Source organism: Pristis pectinata, chromosome 1, assembly GCF_009764475.1.
Source record: "Pristis pectinata isolate sPriPec2 chromosome 1, sPriPec2.1.pri, whole genome shotgun sequence".
NCBI lineage: Eukaryota > Metazoa > Chordata > Chondrichthyes > Rhinopristiformes > Pristidae > Pristis > Pristis pectinata.
Genome location: NC_067405.1, coordinates 79602699 through 79612251, shown reverse-complemented (window position 1 = coordinate 79612251; position 9553 = coordinate 79602699).

Sequence of the window (9553 nt, the reverse complement as noted above, 5' to 3'; positions counted from 1 at the left end):
CCTCAGGCCACCTCGTGAACCGGTCCACGATAGTAAGGAGGTACCGGGCTCCTCTTGAAACCGGCAGAGGGCCCACGAGGTCGACGTGTATGTGGTCGAACCTCCTACGGGTAGGCTCGAACTGCTGTGGTGGGACCTTGGTGTGTCGCTGGATTTTTGACGTCTGGCAGTGCGGACAAGTCCTGGCCCACTCACTGACCTGTTTGCGCAGGCCATGCCAGACAAACTTGCTGGCGACCAGTCGGACAGTAGATCTGATGGACGGGTGCGCCAACCCATGTACCGTCAAAAACGCGTCTCCGCCAGGCTGCAGGGACTATAGGGCGGGGCTGACCAGTCGCAACGTCGCAAAGTAGGGTCCGCTGACCTGGACCAACCAAGAAATCTCGGAGCTGCAGACCCGAGACTGCAGTTCTGTAGCTGGGCAGTTCGTCGTCGGCTTGCTGTGCGTCAGCCAGGGCCGTGTAGTCGACACCCAAGGATAGGTTGTGGATGGTTGGTCTGGAAAGTGCATCAGCAACAACATTATCCTTTCCGGAGACATGTTGGATGTCAGTTGTGAACTCGGAAATGTAGGATAATTGTCTCTGCTGACGAGCTGACCAGGGATCGGAGACTTTGGAGAAGGCAAAGGACAGAGGCTTATGATCGGTGAAAGGCCTGCCTTCTAGAAAGTATCGGAAATGCCGGACTGCCAGATACAGCGCCAGAAGTTCCTGATCAAAAGCGCTGTACTTCAGTTCGGGCGGTCTAAGGTGTTTGCTGAAAAATGCCAAGGGTTGCCAGCGGCCTTCGAGTAGCTGTTCCAGTACCCCACCCACCGCGGTGTTGGACGCGTCTACCGTGAGGGCAGTCGGGACGTCAGTCCTGGGGTGTACCAGCATCGTGGCATCTGCCAGGGCATCTTTGGCCTTAACGAAAGCAGCCGCAGCCTCGTCAGTCCAGATGATGTCCCTGCCCTTACCAGCCAGCAGCAAGAACAGAGGGCGCATGATACGGGCTGCTGCAGGGGTGAAACGATGGTAAAAGTTGACCAACCCAAGGAATTCCTGTAGGCCTTTGACTGTGTCGGGGCGGGCAAAATGGCGGATAGCATCCACCTTGGCGGGTAGGGGTGTTGCCCCGTCGCTGGTGATTTTGTGGCCGAGGAAATCGATAGAGTCAAGTCCGAATTGGCACTTGGACGGGTTAATCGTGAGGCCGAAATCGCGGAGGCGGGAATACAGCTGGCGGAGGTGGGAAAGGTGTTCCTGGCGGTTACGGCTGGCGATCAGTATGTCGTCCAAGTAAATGAACACGAAGTCCAGGTCTCGGCCTACCGCGTCCATCAGCCGCTGGAAGGTCTGCGCGGCGTTCTTAAGGCCGAACGGCATCCGAAGGAATTCGAACAGGCTGAATGGGGTGATAATCGCAGTTTTGGGGACGTCATCCGGATGGACCGGGATTTGCTGGTATCCCCTAACGAGGTCCACTTTGGAAAAGATGCGGGCCCCGTGTAAGTTCGCTGCGAAGTCCTGGATGTGAGGGATGGGATAGCAGTCCGGGGTGGTGGCGTCATTCAGCCTGCGGTAGTCGCCGCAGGGCCTCCACCCTCCGTTGGCTTTGGGGACCATGTGCAGGGGGGAGGCCCAGGGGCTGTCTGACCTGCGAACAATCCCCAGCTCCTCCATGTGACGGAACTCTTCCTTTGCCAGGCGGAGCTTGTCTGGAGGTAATCACCGTGCTCGGGCATGAAGGGGTGGCCCTGTGGTAATGATGTGGTGTCGTACCCCATGTGTGGGCCTAGAATTTGTAAACGAAGGTGCCAAAATCGATGGGAATTCAGCTAGGAGCTTGGCGAAATCGTCGCCAGAAAGGGAAATGGAGTCCAGGCGCGGGGCTGGTGGGCTGATTTCTCCCAGGGGATAGGTCCGGAGAGTGCTAGAGTGAACTAACCGCTTCCTTCGCAGGTCGACTAACAGGTTGTGGGCCCGAAGGAAATCGGCTCCTAGGAGTGGTCGGGCGACGGTGGCAAGGGTAAAGGTCCAGGTAAAACGGCTGCCGCCAAAGTGTAATTGAAGGGTACAGGTGCCGAAAGACCGTATCGTTGTACCGTTGGCGGCATTGAGTAGAGGACCTGGTGGCCTGTCACGAGTGTCGCGGCCTGTTGGGGGCAAAATACTGACCTCCGCTCCAGTATCAATGAGGAAACGCCGTCCAGATTTCTTGTCCTGAATGAAGAGGAGGCTCTGTCAGCGGCCAGCCGCCGTAGCCATCAGCGGCGGCTGGCCCTGGCGTTTCCCTGAAACTTGCAGGGTGGGCGGCATCAACGGGCCTCCGCACCCCACCTCTGATGGTAGAAGCACAGCTGGTCACCCGTGTCGTCGTCTGCGTTCCTGGGGCGTGGCTGCTCGGTTGCTGGGGCCGGGCGAGGCGGGCGTTGGGCTCGCGGCCTGGTGATTTGACTGACGGACGAACCGCTCTCGCGCTTGGCCCTCCACAGGACATCTGCCCGGGCGGCCACCTCACGGGGGTTGCTGAAGTCGGCGTCAGCTAACAACAAGTGGATGTCATCGGGGAGCTGTTCGAGGAAGGCCTGTTCGAACATCAGGCATGGCTTGTGTCCCTCGGCCAATGCCAGCCTCTCATTCATTAGGGCGGATGGGGATCTGTCCCCCAGGCCATCCAGATGAAGCAGGCGGGCGGCGCGCTCATGACGGGAGAGGCCGAAGGTCCGGATCAAAAGGTCTTTGAAAGCCGGGTACTTATCTTCCTCCGGAGGCGACTGGATGAAGTCTCCAACCTGGGCAGCTGTCTCTTGGTCCAGAGAGCTAACCACATGGTAGTACTTCGTGGAGTCGGAGGTGATCTGCCGAAGGTGGAATTGCGCTTCGGCCTGGTCAAACCAAACGCTGGGCCGAAGTGTCCAAAAGGTGGGCAGCTTGAGGGCCACTGCGTTGGCTGCTGCGCTGTCGTCCATTTCGCAGGTCCAAAAGCCGTTTGGACCGTCGGGGTCACCAATGTGGTGGTTGCTACCGTGGAATAAAACAAGACTCACTCGGAGGATTGCCAAACAGAACTGGTTTATTTTCCCACCTTGCGCGGGCCCTTTAAGGGAGAAAACTCCCGCCCAAAAAACCGGCAATGACGTAAGTCCTACGTCATCAGGACTTTCCCGCGCGCGGGTTCTCCCCGTCGCTCGGAAAGACGAGGCCCGCCGCCATCTTGGGCCTCGTCGCTCCGACACCACGCGACCCGACTGCCGAGCCGGTTCGCCCGACTAGACGGTGAGTCGCCACACTCTCCCAAAAAAAAAGCTGCTGAGGATGGTCAATTCAAAATTACTGAACTGAAATGGGTAAATGTTGGCTTTGTAAGGGTATTAAGAATAACAGACCAATGTAGGTTGGAGTGATCTAATTGTTTGGCATAATAGGTTGAAGAAGTTGAACAGCTTACTTGGAGAAGGTCTTTTCCACAGGTGTTTTCTTTTACTCAGATCCACCCCACTAAAACCACAGGTTGTCCTTTCCATCCAAATAATGACAGTGGCATCAATAAAATGGAATAGACAGTCTGTGTTAGTCAAACACTTTACCCCGTCATTTAATGTCTGACTTTGTTCAGTGGCATGGAAATCACATTGTTGTGCACCTCAATGGATTCTAGAAGATGTTAAGCCAGGAAATACAAGCAGTGACACACTTGCTAGGGGCCACTGTGAATCCTGGTTGATATCCTACAGTTGATATCGGTAAGTCCGCGGAAGAGTTACCCAGGGGAGCTGGAATACAAAGTGAAGGAAGTGATGTTTCATTGATACCAAGTGCTGGTCAAACCCTCTCTGGAGTGTTGCACCTCAGGAAGAAAATGTTACTGCTGAAGAGCACATGCATTGGAACTAGGTCTGAAAGTAAAACCAATCTCATTGGCAGATGGTTAGCAGACCAAAGGACACTGTTTTAAAGTGAAGAGCAACAGACACAGGGAATATGAGGAAAAACTATTTTATACAGAAAGTGGTTATAAATTAAGTGTCATATACTGTCATATTGAGGCAATTGAAGTAAATGGATAAGGTAGATTGAGATAAACTTCTTTCAGCTGGAAGAGTCCAGAACAAAGAATAGTGGACATGTGGTACTCTCCAAGTGACAGTGGATGTGGAGGACCAGTTGATTTTTTAAAAATCTGATAACATTTAATACAATTTAATAACACAGAAGGCACAGTGGTTGGTGAGCAGTTAGCATTCCCCAACACCCAAGTTTGATGCTCAATGTTTGGTAGAGGCGCAATGGGCAAGAAGCCTGCTTTCATGATGCATAACTCCATGAGGCCATTTGGCCCATCAGGTCTATGCTGGCTCCTAGTGCAAACCCATCATACCCATTCTCATTTTCAATCCCCAATAGGCTTGCAAATTAGTTCCTCTTTAGTTCTCATCCATTTGCCCTATAAAGGCAGTGAATTCAAGATCACCACCAATCTGTATTAAGAATCTTTTTCTCACATCCCCATCACCTTTTGAACTTCACTTTAAATCCGAGTGCACTGTTCTTTGAAACCAAAGCTAATTGCCTTATCTAAACCCATCATGATCTCCTCACAACCATTTTTAAAAAGATCCCCCTTTTCCCCGATCTAATCTCTTTGGTGAAATCTCTCATCCCTGGAACCATTCTAAATCTCTTCTTCACCATTTCTGTGGTGATAGAATTAGGAACTGGCAATAAAATCATGGCTCAGCATTACTTTCCTCCACCAACTCCATATCCCTTGATTCCACTAAATAATCAAAGTCTATCTACCTCTGTCTTGAATATACTCAGTAACTAAGTCCACTTGGAGAGAAAAATTCCAATGATTCACCACCCTTTGTGTGAAGGGATTTCTTCTCAGGCTGGCTCCTTATTCTATGTCAGTGATCCCCAGTTTTGGACAGCCCAGCCAAGCAAAGCATCATCCTGTATCTGTCAAGCCTGGAGGAATTTTACACGTTACAATCAGATCACTTCTTATTCTTCCAAATTCAAGACAGAAGTTGCAGTTGTACAGGGTACTGGTGAGGCATCATCTGGAGTACTGTGCATGCCTTTGGTCCATACTGGTATTGGAAGCAGTCCAAAAGAGATTCACTAAGCTAATTCCTGGGATGAGAGGGTTGTCTTTTCACAAGCAGCTAAAGAAATTATATCTATATTCTTTGGAATTTAGAAAAATGAGGGGTGATCTTACTGGACCATAATAAGATTCTGAAGTGGTGTGGTATGATAAATGTTCAGATGCTTCCATTAGTGGGAGAACCCTAAATGATGGGGAGATAGTTACACGATTAGGGGGTAATTATTTAAAAGTGAGGTATAAAGAATCTGGATCATTGGGCGTATTTAAAGAAGTAGTAGATAATTTTTGAAATATCAGAGAATCAATGGCTGCGTCAAACTAGCACAACGGAATTGAGCCCTGGGATAAATCAGCCAGGATTATTTTGAATGGCAGGGCAGGTTTGAAGGGTAGAGTTACCTCTGCCTGCTCCTATTTTCTTATGCTAAAAATGAAGATTCTGAAAGGACTTCAACATGAAAATTTAACCCTGATCCTCTATCCCCATTTTCCTGGCATTTTCTGTTGTTATTTCAGAGAATAGTCTGCTTAATCATTGGGCAACAACAACCACTGCACTCCCTCCCTATCCTGCAATCCACACTAAGCATCATTCTGCTGAACCTCACAAATATAATCCTTCTTTATGTAGAGAAAGCAGAACTGTCGTCTCGGAATTAAGTTCTCACTTCTGTCCGCTGTAAAGTAACACAGTGCCACGAGGTCGATTCGATAAAACGCGTTTATTAGCAGTGCACCGCTAAGGAGAGGTCTCTTCGGCACTCGTTAAGAGTCACTTCCCGAGGTCTCTCCATAATCTATGAAATCCTCCAGGTTGGTTTTACGGTTGGGCGCCTGACTCATGATTAGGCACATCTCCTGAGGCTTCCATGGGGTGTAGATTTGGATCGTAGGATTAGCGCTCGCTTGGGTTGGATCGGGATTGGGAACACTACTGTTAGGGAATTGTTTTTTAACCTTGGCTCCCTTTACCTTATTCAACATAGGTGGTGGGCCGGGATCTTTAGGGTCGTCATAATCAGGGTTAGAATCGGAGTCATAATTGGTGTCTGTCTGGTCTGTCCCCTACCAAAAAGTTCCGTCGCTGGTCTGTGGCCTTCGAGCCGTTCATATGCGGGCTTTCTCTCCGTCTAAGCTGATTCCTGGTTCGGGACGCAATAGGGTCATGGAATTGTCCTTGGGGCGGGACTTGGCTAGCAGTCGTTGGTGGTGAAGGCGGAACAGTATGTGGACTAGTCGCATTATATGGGGGCAGCAGTGAAACAGGGGGGGTAGGTAGGGGCTGTGGGTCGGACCATCCTCCTCATTTTCATCCGTATCATTACTTTGGAACAACAGGGGCATGCCAGACATGTCGGGAGGTACCTCCACTTTATCCATATTTCTTTTATTTTTTATTCCTACGTTTTTCCTTATTCTCCTGATCTACCCCTTCTCTCTCCCTTCTGTTCCTCTCAGCATCATGGTCTCCGCACTGAGACTTCAGGGCTTCCCAACTCTTAGGATTTCCCTTTTCATCACACACACTAATTCCCCTTCTGTGCACATTATGTTCCCAACTATTCTGTTTAGATTTATTTGTTAGGTCTTCCACTGTTTTTCTCCAAGTAGACATTAATATTTTCCATTTTTCCCCAGTATTGCGCTCCCAAATCGCCCTTTCTGCTTTTAAGCACTTATCCACATCCCAAGTTCCCTCCAGTGGCCATATTTCATTTCCCAATTTTTTTATTGAAGCATGCCGATAATTTACGGAAGTTACTCTCATTTTTCGGATTGTCTTTACATAACTTAGATAGTGGGGTATTGGACCCAGACTTATCGAGAGTTTGTCCCATTTTTTTCCCCCCAATCGTATGGTACAAATCGCTGCGATTATCTATAAGATCGGTCTCTTTCCTTCACCCACTTCAGGTTCCTGACCTTTCCGTGGGGGATTTCACCTCTTAAGAACCAGTCTAAGGCAGGGTGGTAGTACCGGAGAACCAATCTCAAAACTTAGAGCTCAAAACCTTGAAATTCACAAACTTAAAACCCAAACCTGGGGACTCGAAACCCAAACGCAAAACTAACGAAACTGGGGACTCGAACCCTGAACCCGAAATTACCTTAACTGGGGACTCGAACCCCGAACATGAAATTAACTTAACTGGGGACTTGAGCCCCTCTTACTTGTGGCACTCGGACAGGTTCACGAGGAGTCCGTCAGAGGATATTCGACAAGCGAAGGGATCGATCAGGTGTCCGACTCCCTGAGAGGGATCAAGGTGAATCGTACCTTGTGGGCCCTTCCGTCTCAGGTAGTCGTTATCCCCGTCGATCGCTCACGCCACTTCTGAAACCTCGTCTTGGACTCCTGGCTGGCTCGCCAAATTGTCATCTCGGAATTAAGTTCTCACTTCTGTCCGCTGTAAAGTAACACAGTGCCACGAGGTCGATTCGACAAAACGCGTTTATTAGCAGTGCACTGCTAAGGAGAGGTCTCTTCAGTCGCTTCTCAAGGTCTCTCCGTACAAAGGAGCAGACAGAAATTTATACAGATATTGTCACGCACACTTAATGCATGCGGCGCCACAAGTTTCGGTCAAGCCACAGAGATCCCGAGACAGACATCACACCTATTGTCCAGCATAATTGAGTTATAATCAAGAAAATCAAAGACAGGTATCACTCATTGTTTAGGACAAGCTTCCCACTTGTTGTTTATTGCACCCAGCACCCCTATTGTCTAGCATAACGGGACTGAAACCAAGGTTCTGGACACAGTAATTAACACCTTCTCCAGTGTCAGCAGCTTGCATGCTCTTGCTTGCGAGGTATTTTTTCTATCAGTTTTTAACCCTTTACTTCCTCAGAACCATAGACTATGCTCCAGATGATCTTCACGGGTGACTACAATTGGACAATGGTAGCCTAACCCACATTAAATACAACTTGAGCAACACCCAAGATGATGGAGAAACTCAGCTGGTCAGGCAGCATCTATGGAGGGAGATGTTTCAAATCATGACCCTTCATATGGACTGAAAGAGAGATAGCCAGTATAAAAAGTTGGAGGGCAAGGGTGCGGCAAGAGCGACAGTTGGATCCAGGTGAGGAGGGGCTATAGGCAGATGGAGGAGGGGAGAGTGGAGATAGCGACAGAAACTGGGAGTTGATAGGTGGAGGCAACAAACGGCTGAAGATAATGGAATCTGATAGGAGAGGAAGGTGGAGCATGGAATCAAGTGAGGGAGGTGGGGAGGGCAGATGGGAACACAGCGGGGGGGGTGTGGAGGACGTAAAAGAAACAGGGTGATGGAGGCTGGGGTGAGTGTAGGAAGAACTGGGTAAATCAGGAGGAGAGAAAGAAGGGGCAGAGGGGGAGCAGTTACCAGAAGTTGAGAAATCCAATGTTAATGCCACCAGATTGTAGATTGCCCAGGTGGAATACAAGGTGTTGTTCCTCTAGTTCTTGGCAGTGGAGGAGGCCAAGGATAGGCATGTTGGTGTGGGAAAGGGGAGGAAAATTAAAATGGCTGGTAACAGGGAGATCCAGACGGCCACGGTGGATGGAGCGAAGGTGCTCAACAAAGCAGTCGCACAGTCTCACCGATGCAGAAGAGACCACATCGGGAGCATCGGATGCAATAAATAACGCTGGAGGATTTGCAATATGAATGATTGTCTCACCCGGAACAGCTGTTTAGGGCCCTGGGTGGCGGTGCAAGGACAGGTGTTATGCCTCTTGAAGTTACAAGAGAAAATGCCGGGGGGTGGGGGGGGGGGGAAATGAGCAAACTGAGGAGTAAAGGGGTGGGGAGGTCATGTTGTAGCTGGTGGGAATGTTGAAGAATGATGTGCTGGATCTGAAGGCACGTGGGGTCAAAGGTGACGACCAGACTTCCAGCAGGGACAACTTCAAAGTCAAATTTATTGTCATATGCACAAGTACATGTATGCACAGGTGCAATGAAAAACTTACTTGCAGCAGCATCTCAGGCACGTAGCATCAGAGACACAACACTCACAAGAAAAAAAACATAAATTAAACAAGACAGAACACAATTAGAACAAAAATCCAAGTCCATTGTAATGCAATGCAGTCATAGTGTTGCTATACTGAGGTAGTGATTAGGATTGTACAGGTTAGTTCTAGAACCAATGGTTGAAGGGAAGTAGCTGTTCCTGAACCTGGTGGTGTGGGACTTCAGGCTTCTGTACCTCCTGCCCGATTGTAGCTGCGAGAAGATGGCCTGACCCGGATGGTGGGGATCTTCCCTACTCTTGCACCCTCTGCCTACTTATGTAAACCAGGCTGCCATAACGTTCACCGCCGTGTTTTTGTCGTCAACGGTTCAGCCAGGCACTCCTTTGCACCGTGCCAACGGTCTACATTATCTCTCCTTATTCTTCCTACCAAAACTGGGGGAGTGGAGTCTCAGAACAGCCGAGAGGGGTGAACGGG